The sequence below is a fragment of the Dryobates pubescens genome, chromosome 4 (assembly GCF_014839835.1).
Source record: "Dryobates pubescens isolate bDryPub1 chromosome 4, bDryPub1.pri, whole genome shotgun sequence".
Taxonomy (NCBI): Eukaryota; Metazoa; Chordata; class Aves; order Piciformes; family Picidae; genus Dryobates; species Dryobates pubescens.
Window position 1 is genome coordinate 23,216,783 of NC_071615.1, and position 8,686 is coordinate 23,225,468.

Consider the following 8,686-nt stretch of genomic DNA (forward strand, 5'->3'; position numbering starts at 1 on the left):
CAGGATTTTAGTTGTGGGGTTTTTTCAGGCACCTGTATCCTACTGCATAACATTTCCCAGCATCCCCTACAAGACCCAGCTGGCCTGAGTGGTGACCCAGCCCAGCTGTCTGGACCCTGTTTCCTCACCCTGCCTTCACTTATTGGCAGCTCTCACCTATTTCTGACCTCTGGCCGAAAGGCGTTGCTAATGGGCAGAAAGCTGAGGAGAAAGTCAGTGGTTTGTTGAAATACTGCCAAATTGTGAGGCTCCTGGGAGGACCAAGCCTAGGAAATAATTTAAAACTCTTGACTAATGAATACTTTGAACACCATCTAATCACTTCATGAAGAGGCAAAAGCAAAAGGCAGCTCATAAATTATCTGCTGTGAATTATTTGCTCAGTTCTAATGGTGATAAACCAGTGTCTTCAGACAGTCACAGTTACATAGCTAAATTCTCAGTACAGAAAGTCAGCCTGCTTGAACTACTGAAATGTGTTTGGCAAGCATGCCTCCGTGTGAAAGCAGGTAGAGCAAAGCTCCCTGGCATTTCTTCCCTGGTTAGCTACCTTGTGTGTTTATCACAGGAGGGACCACTCACAGCTGAAACCTCTTCCTCCCCTTGCAGCAGGACTTTTCTGTGAAAGAAGAAACAAAAAGGAATTCATCTTGCTCTCCTTTTGTCATCCTTTCATGGCTTCAAGGTCAGACAGGCACTATCCTCATACTGCTGCCCTCTCTCCTCCTCCCAGGCAGCTTCAGGTACCTGTGCTCCCTCCTGCCTCTACAGGCTTTCTCTCATTAAAATAATGTTTTGTATTTATGTTTCAGAACAGGACCTGTATCAGATACTGGGGTTGATGCATTGAGTTCAGTCCTGTATGACTTTCTGAAGGGCACCTCATCATCTCTTCAGCTCAGGCCTGAGCTGTGCCCTTCCCCCAACAGCCCTCTGCCCTCCCTGAGCCTCTTCCTCTCCCCAGTGGGGACCATCCTGACTGCCAGGGTCTGTCCTCCACCAGAGACAGCACCTGAGTAAACCCACTACATACCCCTCTCTAATAAATAGATTCATAGAATTCCTCTGCTTTGCTTATTTAAGGAAGAACCAATACAGAGAAAGCAAAGCCCAAAAGAAATACACATTAAGCATGTCTCAAAATAGCTTTCATGGTGATGATGGACAGGTCTCTAGCCAGGCTTGTCAGCTTTCTGCTCCAGCACCAGTGGTTGTGTGGGGCTCCCTGGTGCAGAGCTGTCTCCTTCATTTTCTGAAGGAAAGGACAAGACACAGTCCCCACCTGGCACCCTTGGGGTGAAGCTTCCACAAGGTTTGTCATCCACATGAGAAATTCACATTACTAAACCCTCCCACAGCTCAGTTGCCTGCCAGTGTAACGCAAGGTCCTTCAAATGTGGCAGGGTTTGCAGAGTACCTCAGCCAGTGGCTGGCTTGGGGGGGGGGGGGGGGTAGCTGGGGATTGGGGAGTGTTGGGAGAGTGCTTTTCTCAGGATGAGCTAAATCTACATGGATGTAGGATAAGTTATTACAGCTGTATGGTGAGCTACAGAAGTGGAGCTCTTCAACTCCCACCCCATGTCCTGACAAAGCCCAAATCCGGCACTTTCCATATCACACAAAAAGGTCCAGGTAGAGTTCCTTCTATGAAGAATATACCAGAGTCTTCCTGCTTCAGCATTGCTTGGACACTATTTAAGGTTAGAAAATGTTTTACAGAAGATACTGATTGCTTCCAATTCCGTCTTTTGCCTGAGGGCAAAAACTGCCTTTCTGGTTCTCAGAGAGAAGACAGGATGAACTTTTCCTGAGATAAACATCTGTCTGTGGCTGCAAATATTTAGCTCTTAAAAGCTGGTCTTTATCTACTGACTTCCTTGCACGTGTGTGTGAATACTGAGAGGATCTCTGCACACATCTAGCTGTGCCATGATTACCCAGCAAAACTGGGGGGGGGGAGGAGGAAGGAAAGTGGGGAAAAATGTATAAAAATACTGGTATGAAGTTGGGAATACCTCATTTGGCAAGGTATAAGAAATGCCTCCCCATATCAAAAAATGCCAGGGGTTGCTGCTTCAGAGATTAAAAATGCAAGGCCTATTGGTGTCTCTTTTAGTACAGCATTGCAAAGACTGAGAGTAATTTTATCACTTTTCTTTTTGGAAGAGCAAAACAAAGGCTGTCTTTTTTTCTTTCTTTTCTACAGTGTATATGAATGCCTTGAATGACACAACTGGTGTTTCATCTTTGATCCAACAAAACTGAACTAAAAGCTGTCAGAGAAAGCATCCAGTAAAAGAAAACACAAAGCCCATCGGCTCACACCACCAAGAAAAAGCAGCTACATGGTGCAGCCATCAAGGAGAATTATAACTTGCAGAACCTGGGTTAACAGATAGCATAGCCAGGAGCAGCCCATCCATAAGCCCATCCATCCACTTAACGAGTGAAAAACGACAACGGCTGCTACTCGAATCCAGCCTTATTTCTGCAAAGGTGAGCTTTCCTTCTCTGGTGAAATTAAAGCCAGGGTACCAATTCTCTTCAACATAGATACTCACTTTCCATAAGCCATCCCATGCTCCTGGAGGAAGAAGAAAGCAGGCCAGACATTTAATTTAATTAGGTTTTGCACTGGACATAAATTACATAGCAAGACTTTTAATTTTCCAGTCGTTAAGCCTTGCACAATTTCACAGACTTGCTTACGCGCTTTGGCTACACCCCCTTTTACCCACCTAATCCCTGGGTGAGGAGCAGAAGCAACATTTCTGTAACATGGTAACATCACCGACACTTCAGCCTCACCACAGAGAGTTCGCAGAAGCAGCTTGCAGGGGATTACACTGAAATTTTCCTTGTAATGCTTTGCATGGCGTAACAAAATGCTCCTGTGTTTTAAGGCATTAAGGATATCTCCCATTAAACAGCAGGTTGTTTAGGCTGAGTAATTCTGGAATGGACATGTAAGCCTTATTAAATCAGTGGAACAAAATAAGGCAATTTCATTTTAATGTTGGAGTGTTAACATTAATTTGCTTGTCTTGAAATAATTTCTGGAATGGTTCCTTAAGAACCTAATCTTAACAAAGCCATAGGAAATGGAAGAAAGAATTTAAATTATCTTACTTCATCCATTTATAAATTGTTTGGGTTAATCACAGTAAACCAAACAGGATTCAGCCATACTTAAACACAGCTTTTGCCCAAGCATAAACTGTTTATTATATCCGTGACACACAATCAAACAAAATTCATTCCTGATCTGGAGAAGAGTCTAATTTGGTTTTATTAGCTCTAGAGGAAAAAAGTCTGGCAGAAGGTTCACTTCTCAGTGTAAAACATCCTCAGGAAATCTCTCCTAAGAGCAAGTGAGTGATGCAGCAGAGTCTTACCATCTTCACCACATCAGCAGCTTGGCCTAAAATTGGCTCCTGTGGCAAGGGAGACCCTTCCTCAGTGGGAGCAGGGATGAACAAGATATTGTTGGCTGGCAAGACAATGACAAAATAGAATAGAATAGAATAGAATAGAATAGAATAGAATAGAATAGAATAGAATAGAATAGAATAGAATAGAATAGAATAGAATAGAATAGAATAGAATAGAATAGAATAGGAGTAGAATAGAATAGAATAGGAGTAGAATAGAGTAGACCAGGTCGGAAGAGACCTTCAAGACCATCGCATCCAGCCCATCATCAAACACCATCTAATCAACTAAACCATGTCCCCCAACACACACACACACACCCCTCTTCTTCCCAGAACCCTGCTTTCCCACAGTGTCAGCACCCTGGGATATGGCCCCAATAGACCTTTCAGCACCCTCCAGACCCACAAACGACCCAGTTCATGAGGAACAGAACTGCTATGTGCCCCAGCAAGGATTTCTGCAATCACAGATTTTGCTCCCTTGGTGCCAAAGGGACAAAGGTTGCACTTACCATTTGAGAGGGAGCCAGAGGAATTGGGGAACCCATTCGGTTCCCTGCATCTTAGGAAACTACAAGAGCCGGGAAGAATCAAACTACTTGAAGGCAATAATGAGAATAAGGTAAGGGTCAACATCAGTGTCATGGTTGGGGTTTATTCCTACAAAACTGTAGCTCTTGTAAAATGGAGAAGATACAGTAAATGTCAGACATCTGGAGCTTGGAAAGACGTCACCTCAAGTTATGATCTTCTTGGTCAACTAGGTAAGCGTTCTCTAAACTCTAGTATGGTGTGGATGCACAGCTGACTTGAAATCTGTAACAGGTAATATAGAGATCCTTAACAGGTGCCGAGAACAACTCCACAGCAACCAGAGTCTAGTTCCTATAAATAACTCCTATTCAATGGTTTAAATAATAGCCTTAGCAATGGACAACAATATATGCTTATTAAATCTGCAAACTGTATGATGCTGTGAAAGGCTGCAAGTGTGCTGCAGGATGGTCTGACAATTGAAATTGTTCTTGACAGACTGAATAACCATTTCAAAAACTGTGATCCTCTTTAATGGGAACACTTACAAAGGTGTAATTCAAAGTCCAGGTGTCTAATGGGGAAAAGCCATGAAGAGCAGTTGTACATCAAGTGGATCACAAACCTGACAAGAGGCAGCAGTATCTTGCCATTACAAGAGAAAGTGACCACCACATTGTGAGGTATAAAAGGCAGTGATAGCTGAGAGATGTCCAAAGTGAACCTGACTCCCTTTTAAAACCTGGTAAGGTTTCAGAGAACTCTGTCTTGTTTGGGGCAGCGGAACAAGCAGAAGGCTTCCAAACATGGCCTCTGAGGAATGACTGTAGCACAGAACCAGAAAAGAAGATAATTAAGGGGCAGTAAGATAGCTTTTCAACATATAGAAATTGCAAAGACAAATAAATAAATGTATTGGCCCTAATTATGGTGGATAGATCAAGCATAGCAGGGAAAATCTAGATTATCCGTCAAGGAAGCATCATGGGAAGGCTGCAGGATGCCTAGCATTTTTGATCGTGAATTACAGACCAGGCAAACTTTAGACACTGATTCTCTAGTATCACTGATCATCTCTCAGGATAGAGGTCATACAATCTCAATAACATCTTTGGATTCTATTCTGCCACAGAGGTTGCAGTTCTGTGTTTGATCTGTGTCTCCACCGGTGTGAGTTAAGAATGGTCAAGGAGTTGGGCATTTTGTTCCATGGGAAATTCAAAAATGTGCTAGAGCACTGAGGCAAGATGTCCTTTTTTTGTAATTCACTACAGAACATTGAGATTGCTCATGGAAAGGAAAAGATAAGGAAACTCCAGGCATGTAAATTGCTTCAGAATAAAATGAAGCCTGGAAACTCAGTGCTCTGAGGCTATACAGTTTAAAAGCACTTTGCATGCTCCTGAATCCATTTTTAACCTTGATAAAGAGCAATGTTAAGGAATCACTGCTCAGCTGAGAGGCTCAGTATCAGGGAAGTACATTTTTCATGGCACCCTGAGCTGTACATCACTCAGCTTGGATGCCCCACTGTTTTCGTAGGTTACACAGCACAGAAACACATTCCCATCACTGTTTAGACAGAACAGGTACTGCAGGTACTCCCCTAAATCCTGTGCTTTCACAGGAGACTGCCTAAAACAAAGCAACACTCTCTGGGATATCCTTTTTGTCTGAAAGTCTCAAGCATTAGTTCAAATTCCCTCCTCTGTCATATGTGAGACATCCAGGAGTTGTCTTTGGAAGAGATATCTTGTGTGTGACACAAGCTGGTTACCAGAGGGCACACCAGTAGATGTAGTATACAAGTAGGCAGTGCTGCTTTTTGTCTCTACAACACCAATTCAATATTCTCACTGTTCATACCTTGAGACAATAGAGGTGGGGGATAGAGGCCTGGAACAGCCAGCAGGTCTCCAGTCCAGATAGGGTTTCCTTGATGCTATGCCCAGATGAGAGGCTAGATCTGCTTTGATGTTTATCACCAAATTTCGTGGCTGGCTAACTTTTATTTATATGGCATTTAGGCTTAGCTCATACATTTATATTTACATCATCATTACAATCATCCCCACCATTTTCTGTTTCCCTGTGTTTAGTGCATCCTACATTTAATCAAAAAGTTCTTGCAGCTTTTTGCAAGTCCCCAAGGATTTTGCACAGTTTAACAATCTCCCCTGCTACAAGGCTCTTAAAGTCACCTGGTTCTTCATGCATGTCAAACTCTAAAACTTCCAGCCTAGTTCATATAATCACTGAATCATAGAATCAATAAGGTTGGAAAAGACCATAAGGATCATCAAGTCCAACCTGTCAACCAAGACCTCATGACTACTAACCATGGCACCAAGTGCCATGTCCAATCCCCTCTTGAACACGTCCAGGGATGGTGATTCCACCACCTCCCTGGGCAGCACATTCCAATGGCTAACAACTCTCTCTATGAAGAACTTTCTCCTCACCTCCAGCCTAAACTTCCCCTGGCAGAGTTTCAGACTGTGTCCTCTTGTTCTGGTGCTGATTGCCTGGGAGAAGAGACCAACCCCCTCCTGGCTACAACCTCCCTTCAGGTAGTTGTAGACAGCAAATTAGTTTCATCAGCAAATTTCATATCTGATCTTTCTGAAAAGGTTAGTAATGATAGTATGAAGCTCCATTAGCCCTGAATCAATACCAGGACTTAAATGGTTATCTGCCTTTCTCCATCACTTCATCTTTCACTAGATACTCCTACTCACCTTCCATTTTCCATCCTGCCTCACCCCTTATGTAGGTTTTGCCAACTGATTCTACATCAAATACTGTAAGAGTCCAGTCTGAGAAATACTTGCCTTGTTGGAGTGTGTCCAGAGAAGGGCAACAAAGCTGGGGAGGGGTTTGGAGCACAAGCCCTATGAGGAGAGGGCTAAGGGAGCTGGGGTTGCTTAGCCTGGAGAAGAGGAGGCTCAGGGGAGACCTTATTGCTCTCTACAACTACCTGAAGGGAGGCTGTAGACAGGTGGGGGTTGGTCTCTTCTCCCAGGCAACCAGCACCAGAACAAGAGGACACAGCCTCAAGCTGCTCCACAGGAGGTTCAGGCTGGATGTTAGGAAGAAATTCTTCACAGAAAGAGTGATTGGCCATTGGAATGTGCTGCCCAGGGAGGTGGTGGAGTCACCATAACTGGAGGTGTTTAAGAGAGGACTGGATGAGGCACTTGTTGCCACAGTTTAGTTGATTAGATGGTGTTGGGTGATAGGTTGGACTCAATGATCTCTAAGGTCTTTTCCAACCTGGTCTATTCTATTCTATTCTATTCTACTCTTCTTTCTTCCTTTTCTTTCCCTAAAGACAGTTCTGTAGTTATCCTGTATTACATTATGTCCTATTGTCACTCACTAATGTTACCCAGTATGGACTCCAACAATTTTTCTAAAGCCACAGAGCAAGTTTTCACAGAAACCAGAGTTCCTTGTGCATCCTTCTTCTATAAAACATTTCAACTCACATTTTATTCTTTCACCCTTTCTCTTATTTAGTTTCCCAAGGCCAAGCTAGTCTCCCATGTTTTAACAGAGCACAGTGAAGTCCTAATTTTGGTGTTACCATAGTTCCGATAGAACAGCAAGTGATCATCATCTGAGCAGCTAGACAAATCCATTGCTGACAAAGAGAAGGGAAATTGTCACTTCAAGGTATCAATCTGAGCACTGCTTTAGCTTCAGCTTTCAATCTCCCCTCTTCTGCTATTGACATTTCTCCTATGGTGACAAATACTGAAAATGTCTCTCTGAAAATATGTCCAGCCGTGAGAGAGAGAGCACAGAAGAGAAGCAACAGGAGAAATACCCTGCCACGAAAGGGGAAGAATGTAGAAAGCTGTCAGTGTCAATGCCTGCCTGATTTAAGGAGTCATTTCCCAGAATGACAAGTGGGGTGAAAGTTTCTTGGAAGAGTGTTGTGCAGAAAACAATGCAGACTGCACAGTCCCAAAAGCAGATGTTATTTTCCATGGGCCTCTGCTATTTCATGGCAAGCACTTTCATCATACCTCCCATTTTTAAATAGCTCTGAAGAAATTAATGCTAAGTTACTTACAAGAAAGAAATTACTTCATCAAAACAGAACATCTGTGCTTGACAGCCCTATTAAGGTTCTATGTCCTCCATTTTCAATGATTTGCCTGTTTTTAAATTAATTTTAAAAGAAATGATCAATTGTACTTCTATTGTATGTGAGCTACTAAGGCTTAAAGTGGTCATCTCAGCTGGATGTTTTTTTCAAGATCATAGAATCATAGAATCAATAAGGCTGGAAAAGACCTCAGAGATCATCAAGTCCAACCTGTCACCCAAGACCTCATGACTACTAAACCATGACACCAACTGCCACATCCAGTCCTTTTTTGAACTCCTCCAGTGATGATTATTCCACCACCTCCCTGGGCAGCCCATTCCAATGGCTAACAACTCTGTGAAGAACTTTCTCCTCACGTCGAGCCTAAACTTCTCCTGGCACAGCTTGAGACTGTGTCCTCTTGTTCTGGTGCTGGTTGCCTGGGAGAAGAGACCAACCCCCTCCTGGCTACAACCTCCCTTCAGGTAGTTGTAGAGAGCAATAAGGTCTCCCTTGAGCCTTCTGTCAGTACTCTGAGTATCAATTCTATGATTGAGACTGCTTTAAAACAAACTTTAACCTGATATATATATGTATATGTATATATACACACACACACATA